This window comes from Hemitrygon akajei, chromosome 28, assembly GCF_048418815.1.
Source record: "Hemitrygon akajei chromosome 28, sHemAka1.3, whole genome shotgun sequence".
Taxonomy (NCBI): domain Eukaryota; kingdom Metazoa; phylum Chordata; class Chondrichthyes; order Myliobatiformes; family Dasyatidae; genus Hemitrygon; species Hemitrygon akajei.
The window spans coordinates 36,216,559-36,225,938 of NC_133151.1; positions in this window are offsets into that span (position 1 = coordinate 36,216,559).

Consider the following 9,380-nt stretch of genomic DNA (forward strand, 5'->3'; position numbering starts at 1 on the left):
CAATATTGTTCCCCCATTTAACAAGGGCTCCAGTGACAAACCAGGAAACTGCGTAGGTGACACAAAAAATTAATGCAGTTGTTGATAATGAGGAAGAATGTCAAAGGATTCGCAGAATATAGACCAGTTGGAAATGTGGGCAGAGGAATGACATATGAAATGGAATATTATAGGACATGAAATTTTAGAGGTTTTTATTCACAGTCTCTCTCGCTGTTGGAGTAGCAAGAATGCCAGGGATGTCAGTGACATGCTCTGCCTCTGGACGTGGTAGATCAGGGAGTCGGTCAGTGTCCGCTGTAGCTCGGCTCAGCCAGAGCAGTGAGATCAGATACTTTAGTGAATTTGTGACAGCTAAGTTGAAGGGTGCTGATAAGTTGTGTTACCACCAGGAGAGACAGGAGAAAGAGTTGTGCACTGCAGGGTCCCAGTGGCTGCTCCCCTCACAACACGGACACGATTTGAATACTGATGGGGGAATGACCTCTCAGGGCACACCAGCAGCAACCAAGCTGTTGGCACTGACAGTGTCTCGGATGCCCAGTAGGAGAGGACGGGATCAGTCTGGACAATATTTGAGAGAAGACTCAAGATTCTGTGGCCTTAATGAGATTTCAGGATGGTGTGTTGCCTCTTGAATACCAGGGTCAGGAACGAGTCAGAGCGGCTGCAGAAAATTCTCAAGTGCACGTGCTGCATATAATTTGGTAAAACGAGGGTTGAGCTTGTATACAGTGAATAGAGGGAATTGGAAAAGAACTTAAAAAGCACAACTTCAAAAGTAGTAATATCTAGATTACACCCTGTGACAAATATTTGTGTGGATAGAAATAGAATGATGATTCAGATGAATAGTTGACTGAGGAGCTGAGACAGGGGCAAGATTGAAGTTCTTGGATCACTGCAATTGCTCGATGTTTTGCAATTATTTGTGGAAGGCTCAGAAAGAAGATCAGTGCAAATGTGTTTTCTATTGTTTGTGTTTTCATTTTGTTTCATTGTTTCCAATGAATTGATTTTAGAGACACCCAGACTCCACGCCGGCCAGGTTTAATCTGCGTTAAGAATGAATTATGTGCATCTCTATTCCGGATATGAGATACCCACATTTCAAAGCGAAATCGGCATTAAGGATATTGTTCATTGGTGGATAGTAAAATTTTTGAATTTGAATTTAACATTTTGGGAAGAGTAGAACATCTGGAAAGGAATCCTATAAGTTGCTTTTATTAATGAAACTGCTTCCTTTTACAGAATATAAAGTGCAAATGGAAGTTCAACTTAAATTTGGACTGGTCTAAACAACATTTCAGTAATTATCGAGCTACTGCCGGATGTTTGGTTTAAAATGTCTTGATCTGATCAGTTAGTCTTTGCACTGCAGGGTTTAGATGTAGCGGTAAGGGTATGAAAGATTCTACTTGCCTTGCAAATAATCCTTAATATGCTGGAGAACCGCACTGGTGTCAGGATATGACAGCAAATGATCTTTACGAGCGTGATATTTCCTTTCCGGATCCGTCATACAATCTGATAGTATGTAAGTTGGTAATATACTTACAGTAATATTTGCTCCTTTGGAAAGAAAGAGGGTTTATTTCAGCTGACGAGAGCCCCTCCCATCCGCTGCTCTGTTGTGGTATATATTTGAAGAACCAATGGTCATAACCTCAAATCCTTTTGTTCCCCGGATCTGGAGTACCTGGTGCTGTTGTGTAAACCTTTCTGGCTGCCTAGGGAGTTCATGGCTGTTATTATCACTGGTGTGCATATTCCGTCACAGGCTGATACTGACCTGGCTCTCGAAGAACTATACGACACCATCAGCACCCTGGAGAGTGCATACCAATAGGCTTACTCATCGTCGTGGTTGACTTTAATAGAGCGCCGTTGTCTAAAGTCTCTTTGTGGTTTTAGATGTAGCTGGGAAGGGTATCAAAGTTTCTACTTGCTTTGCAAATAATCCTTATTATGCTGGACAACGGCATAGGTGTCAGGATATGATAGCAAATGATCTTTAGGGTCCATCACGTTTCCTATCCGGAAGAGTCAGACATCCTTACAGTACACACGGAGCAGGTGAGCACACAAGGAGATAGCATACTTTAGTACCGCTACTCTCCCTTCCGCAACGCTTGCAAAAAGGTCTTTCGACCAGCACCCACCCCCATTTGGAAAATCAGATCACTTCTCTATTTTCTGGTGCCAAAGTACAGCCAGAAGCTGAAACAAGATACGTCCATAGTTAAAAAGATCCATTGTTGGTCCGACTATTTGGCCTCCATGCGGCAGGAGTGTTTTGATGACGTCAACTGGAATGTATTGAGGATGTCTCCGTGTTCAGGAAAGGGGTCCGGAAGCGCATCGAGGATGTTGTTCCCCAGAAATCGGTCAGGGTCTTCCCATATCAGAAACCCGGGATCAACAGTTCCGAGCGAGAAGCACTTACGGCGCGAGATAGAGCTTACACTGCGGGTAATCAACAAGAGCTCAAGAGAAGCAGCTATGATCTGCTCAATCATCAACGCAGCGAAATAACGACACAGGGACACGATTCAGATTCAACTTTCCACCAAAAACACACGCAGCTGGCAATGTCTGCACACCATCGTAGACTTGAAAGCAAAACGCAGGGGAGTTTGCCACATCGACGCATCTCTCCCAGACTAGCTAAATCATTTTTGTTACGCTTGATTCGATGTCGTCAATACTAAGTCCGTAAGGAGACCTGTAAAAGTTGCGATTGGCTGCTTGCTTATCTCTTAGGCCGAAGTAGGCATGTGCTTCCAACGGGTGGACAGTTGCAAGGCTGCGTGACTGGACGGCATCCCAATGCGAGTACTCTGGATGAGAGCGTCACAACTGACAGTTGTGTTTACGGACATTTTTAATCTTTCCTTCTCACAGTGCGGAGTGCCCTGCTGCTTTAAGACATCCCAGTACCTGAAAAGTCCCAGGTAACATGTCTGAACGACTGGCGTCCTGCAGCTCAGCTCAATAATAAGCAAATGCTTTGAGAACCTGGTCAAGGACAACATCACATTGTAATCATAGCACCATCGAGAAAACGAAACCCATCATTGACGCATCATCAATGTGCATTTACCTTACCACAGGTTCAGAGGATCTTCAGAATTTACCATGTGCAATGCTCGCCTAATGTGGCACCTCTGCCACTAGGACAATGTCTATGTACAGGAAAGCCTCAGCACCGGTCGGTTCCCGTGCCAGAGTTATTCCGTCATTAGGTGGAAGTAGATCATTTGAACTCCATTGTCCTTCGTTCTAATTCTTGCCCCCTATCGCGGCAAAATCCATCTGTAACAAAATTTATATTGCTGTTATGCCGTGCAAAAGGTACAGTATGAAGAACAGCAGACACAAGTAACAGCCAACTCTAGTTACTTACCAGGGATACCAATCGCAGCCAGCACGGGATAGTAAATACTGGATATGTGGTAAATTGCTGCATTTACCATTTTCTATGTGAGTCACTGATCAGTTCAAAATGGTCCAACTACCGATATCCACTGTTTATTTGGAAGCTTTGTAAGCTCTTGTGCAGGAGCAGAAAGTGCACTCTGACAATTAATCCTTCCTCCTCGTTAGTCACCTCAGTGGCAGTCTATTGAAAAAATAATTCAGATAAACAATTGATATGAGTCGTGCAACGAAAGCCGTTCCTTGAAAAACTTTTTTAAAAAGATACAATTATGTCTATTCACCCTTCTAAAAACAATGCTGTATATTCCATGTCTCTGAAGCAAAGTTTGCACGTTTCAAATGGAAAAACTCTTTTTCTTAATATTTTTACAATGGGCACTATCCACCTCAAATAATTATCATTTGTAACAGTGGACACAACGCATTAAGATACTCAATTTAAAAAGGTACATTTAGTTTGACTTTTAAATTCGATTATCTTTTCACTCATGGGGAATGTTCACACCTCTTTACTTTTAGTTTGATTTGGTTCCACAATACTAGTCAATTTGAATGATAAACTACTTCCTAATCGATTAGATTAGTTACGTATCTCGAAGGTTGATTTAACAGCGATTGTAATCCTGTCTCGGGGAACATGTCGTCTTTTGAAATGCATCAATGTTACCTGGTGAAACAATGGTAAAAACTGACATCATGGAGTTTGTCTTCGTTACTATTATTCAGCAGACTAATTACATCTACAATTATTCAAACTCTTGCTCATGATCCGATTTGTGTTCGGACATTTGCCCCGATGATTGCAATTATGGATTTTTCCGTTCAGCTAACAGCGGATTTCACTTTCGATCGCCATATCGCAAGTTGTTGTCAAAGGCTGCGGGAACGATACCACACCAGGAGAACAAACACTGTGGTTATAGTGACCGGGACTGCCGTGAGCTCCGCGAAGAACGTTCCGCTTTACTTTGCCCTGGAGTCACCAAAATTGACAAGGTACAGTGGGGCTGTTATCCCAGGGGCGATGAATTCCTTTATCAGCGTGTAAAGAACACGAGTGACCAGACGGTATATTCACTGTCTCCGCCTCTTTATTTCTGCGGTTCAATGGGTTTGCAGTCAAATAGATTATCGCGGAAATAAAGTCTGCATGGGGACTTCAGAGCAATAGCGGAAATCAGAAGGACGAAGAGGTGGTGAGACATTTGTCACAAAACCTTCCTGAATACACCTAACAAACTCCACCCCACCTAAACACCTTGCTCTAGGGAGAGGCCAATCAATATTTGGGAAATTAAAATCTCCCATCCTGACAACTCTGTTATTATTATACCTTTCAAGGATCTGTTTCCCTATCTGCTCCTCAATATCCCTGTTATGATTGGGCAGCCTATAACTAACACCCAGTAGAGTTATTGACCCCTTCCTGTTCCTAACCTCCATCCACAGAGACTCTGTAGACAATCCCTCCATGACATTCACCTTTTCTGCAGCCATGACACTATCTCTGATCAACAGTGCCACATCCCCACCTCTTTTGCCCCCCTCCCTGGCCTTTCTGAAACATCTAAAACCCCGCTCTTGAAGTAACCATTCTTGTGCCTGAGCCATCCAAGTCTCTGTAATGGATATCCACATCATAACTCCAAGAACTGATCCACACTCTAAACTCATCCGCTTTGTTCCCAGACCCTGCCAACTGGGAGGTAAACTACCATCCTAGTTTCTTTCCTGTGTCCACAGAATTGCCTGTCTGACCCCCTAACTATAGAGTCCACTATCACTACTGTCTTCCTCTTCCTTTCCCTACCCTTCTGAGCCACAGTGCAGGACTCTGTGCCAGAGGCACGACCGCTGTTGCTTCCCCCACATAGGCTGTTCCCCCCAACAGTACTCAAACAAGAGTACTTATTGCCAAGTAAATGAGGCTGACAGTCTGTTGACATTTGTGGTTGAATAATGGTAATGTGGGGAAAAGATGAGAGTACGAGGATAACAGTGGGACACCATGTGTTATTGTGAATGTAATGGCATTGCTGATGTGGACACAAATCAGAAAGAAAATTATGGATTATCATGTGCCCCAGGTAACTCAATCCCAGTGGACCTGGAGCACTGAGATTTTCCATATAGACCTCACTCCATTCTGTGCGTGATGACAACTGATACCACAACCATCACAATGCCAACTGTTGCGATCGTTTCTTGAGATGAGGTTCCGACCTATAAAGAGTGTAAATTTTGTGCTTGTTATTGAAAAGGAGAATATTGGGTTTATCTAGAGGATTTAATTAAAAATGAGTTTACAGACAGTGGGTTTGTTTCTTATGATTATTTTCTATCTATTTAATCTGTCAATAACCAAATATTTCATTATACCGCAGAGTGGGATTGAGTTATTTACCATAATGTCGTGCATAGGTACTTGGCGATTAAAGTCTGATTCTGATTCTGATAATGAAGCTGTTATTAAACAATGCAATGAGTTATCCAGGACTATTAAAGATCATGTGGGTTTAGCTAATGACGTTTAGCAGAATATGTCCCTTTTGGGAGTGAAGTTTGGAACTGGTGTTTAAATGTTATTGGATACACCCTTGGATACGTATTGCTTCACAAGTTCTTATAGTCTTTTTAATGGCAACTTTAATAACCTAAGTGTTTGCGTACCACATGCCATTCTAAATCTCTTTTTGGTGATTTTGTTTGTCTTCATACCATGAAGTCGTGATAAAGTACCATCGATTGCTGTTAAGTGCCTTGATATATGGTATGAATGTGGGTAACATTCGTGTCTCTGTCAGTTCATTCCCCTGTTATTGTGGATTTGTGGATGACCAATTTAATATATTCTAAGATCTGGCTTGTGGTAAATTATTCTACGCAGACAGGTATTTGAATGCCCCGACAAATATACTGCAGCAGTTCGCGTATATGCTGTCAGTAATGAGAATATGAAGCAACACATGCATCAATGGACTAACGGAGAGAATGCTGTGAAAACGGCTGAAAAAATCATTAACTGTGTGTTTGCATTAGGTCGCCTGTTGTGTAGATCCTATCTCCCTACCTGCCCATCGGCTTCCACTGGTACTCTTCCCCCAATCCTTTCTTCAATGGCCTTCTGTCCTTTTCAATCAAATTCCTCATTGTTCAGCATTTTATCACTTTACCAACAGTCTTACCAGTTACTTACTTCACCCCGCCCCCCCCGGTTTCACCTATCACATATCACCGTGTACATCTTCTTCCCCTCTCCCTTCTAACCCAGACTTCTAGTCTCTTTTTTTCACTGTCCTGGTGAAGGGTATAGGTCGAAATGTCGACCGTTTCCTGATTTCCATGGACGCTGCCCGGCCGGCAATGTGTGTATTACCTTCTTTTCCAGCATCTGGATACTCTCTTCTGTTTGTGATGTGGTCCTGACCACGGTGAATCCACTATCTCCCATCACTGCTTTACTCCTATCATCCACGTACACAGGGGCAGTTTCCCGCGGCCAATGGACGCAGCATCCAGCGCGAGTTCGGTATGTCGGAGAAGGTCGATTCGATCACTTTTGATTCTCACCATTCAGCAGTTGATCTCGTTGCCTGCTCTCCGCGATCTTCAATGCCACGGTGCAGCAGTTTTCAGGCGAGTTTCTCAGACAGTCAGCCCGAGTCCTTTGCCTCATACGCTACCTGATACTGGGAATGTCATTGTTAAACGAGACTATGAAATACCTGCAGTGAGACAGCAAGCGCGGAACGAGAGATAGGACAAAATTACAAGTTGGTACTGTGCCTTCAGCGTTCGCTGGGACTGATGCTGTTGAATGAGATTGTGAAATCAGGAATTATCCATGTCCGACCATAGCAGAGCTCTAGCAGTCAGGATTCACGTAACGATTATGGTACGAACCACTACGGGAGCAGTTATGCAAAAAAAAACAGTACACCAGCGATCAGGGTAAAGAAAAAGCTCCACAGCTCAGCTTTGTTGTGGAATCGAACAGGCGGAGTCATAGGCTTTAGACATAGACGCATTAGTGATGGTTTCCGGTGACGTCATCGTCGAGAATGGCAGCTTAAGTCACTAGCTCCTCTGGAAAAACGCGTATTAAGCCCCATTAACCCATCAAGTATAATATGTTTCGAAAAATAATTGAACTGAAAAGAGGAGCAAGAATGGGAAAAGAAGAATGGAAATGTAAAAAAGCGACACTGCGGAGCCTGCGTCCGAGAGGAGTGCAGCGCGCGGCTCTCCTACCCGACCGCGTGCCAACGAGGCGGACGTTGGGGCTCGTTTCGGCGAAGCGCCGAATATCTTCGAAATCCTGAAAGAAATAATGGAGGTCCAGAAAGATATAAAGCAGCAGCTCCGTGATCTTAAGTCAGAGCTCGCCAGCATCAATCAAAAATTAGCGGTGGCAGAGACTCGAAATGAGAAGGTGGAAGATCGCGTTCAAAATGTGGAACGGATACTGAGTAAGACAATAAAAATATCAAATCCCCAAGAAGGTAAACTGCTTGACCTGGAGGGAAGATCACGGCGGAAAAATATCAGATTCTACAACGTTCCCGAAGGAGAGCAGGGCTCGTCTAAAACGGAGTTTGTCGGAAAGTTACTGCGGGACGCGCAGGATCTGCCCCCGGCTGTGGAGCTGGAAGTAGAAAGAGCCCACCGCGCGTTAGTCCCAAAACCTACCCAGAAAGCCACGCTCAAATATAATTAAATTCCTTCGGTACAGCACCAAGGCGGAGATTCTACGAAGGGCCTGGGGTAAGAAGAGAGTGTTTTTAGAGGATAAATTAATATATTTCGACCAAGATTTCCCCACCCCCGCCGTACTCCAGAAACGCAAATAATACTTCGAAGTAAAGCGAGTACTAAAGCAAAATAAGATTAGATTTCAAACTCCATACCCTGCTGAACTTCGAGTGTTTTATGACAACGGGACGTGGTTGTACCAGACAGTGGAAGAGGCGTCTACAGACGTGAAGGCCAGAGGGTTGCCTGTAAGCATTACCAAAACGAGGGAAACCCTGTCTGAGGAATTATCCCGCTCCGCTTGGGAAATAGTGCGAGAAACGAGAAGGCAGGAGACGGGAGGAGGTCGAGAGAAATATATCAGGAAGAGACCGGGAGTTTCCCAAAGGCAGTCCTCACCCCTTTCAGAAGAGCCATAAGGTTTGGCTAATTTTAAAAATGTTGAGAAGCTAAACAGAAGCAAAAGTACACGGTGATATACCTATCTCGAAAAATACTTATTATAATGTGGATTTTATATTACTTAGTTGTTATTCTTTATTCGCACACTTTCTCCTTTTTCCCCACCAAAATGATAATACATATAAATATGTTTGTGTGTGTGTGTGTGTAATGTGTGTGTGTATGTGTATGTGTGTATGTATGTATGTATATATATAGGAGGAGTACACAGGTAAATCTTTTTTGTGTAATGGATTTGTTCACTGCCTTTTAATGAATACTGCAATGAGGGCCCTCAACTCACAAGTTGGAGGTGTTAGCCCCCACAGCTAGACATTTCCTCTAGCTCAACGCAGGGTCATCTTCTAGAGACCTCAGCTTTGGAATCACAAGTTCGTTGCCATTTTTGTTATTCTTTGCGTTTCTTGGTTCTTATTTGTTCCGGGAGTGGATCGATTAAGTTTTATTCTAATTTCAATGATGCATTGACAGAAAAATACAGCTGGCTAAGAACAAGGTAAAATTCATTTCTTTTAACGAAAGGGGGAGACTTAAATTTACAATTACAAACAAACTTAGAATCTTCCAACAGAAAAAAAAACTTATGAAACAAAATCTTTACAGAAGAAAGTTAATACACTTTTTGAAGATGTTGTTTTAATTGATATATGGAGGGACCATTTCCCTGATAGAAGGGATGACACTCATTATTCTGCTCCCCATTCTGTATATACACGAATAGA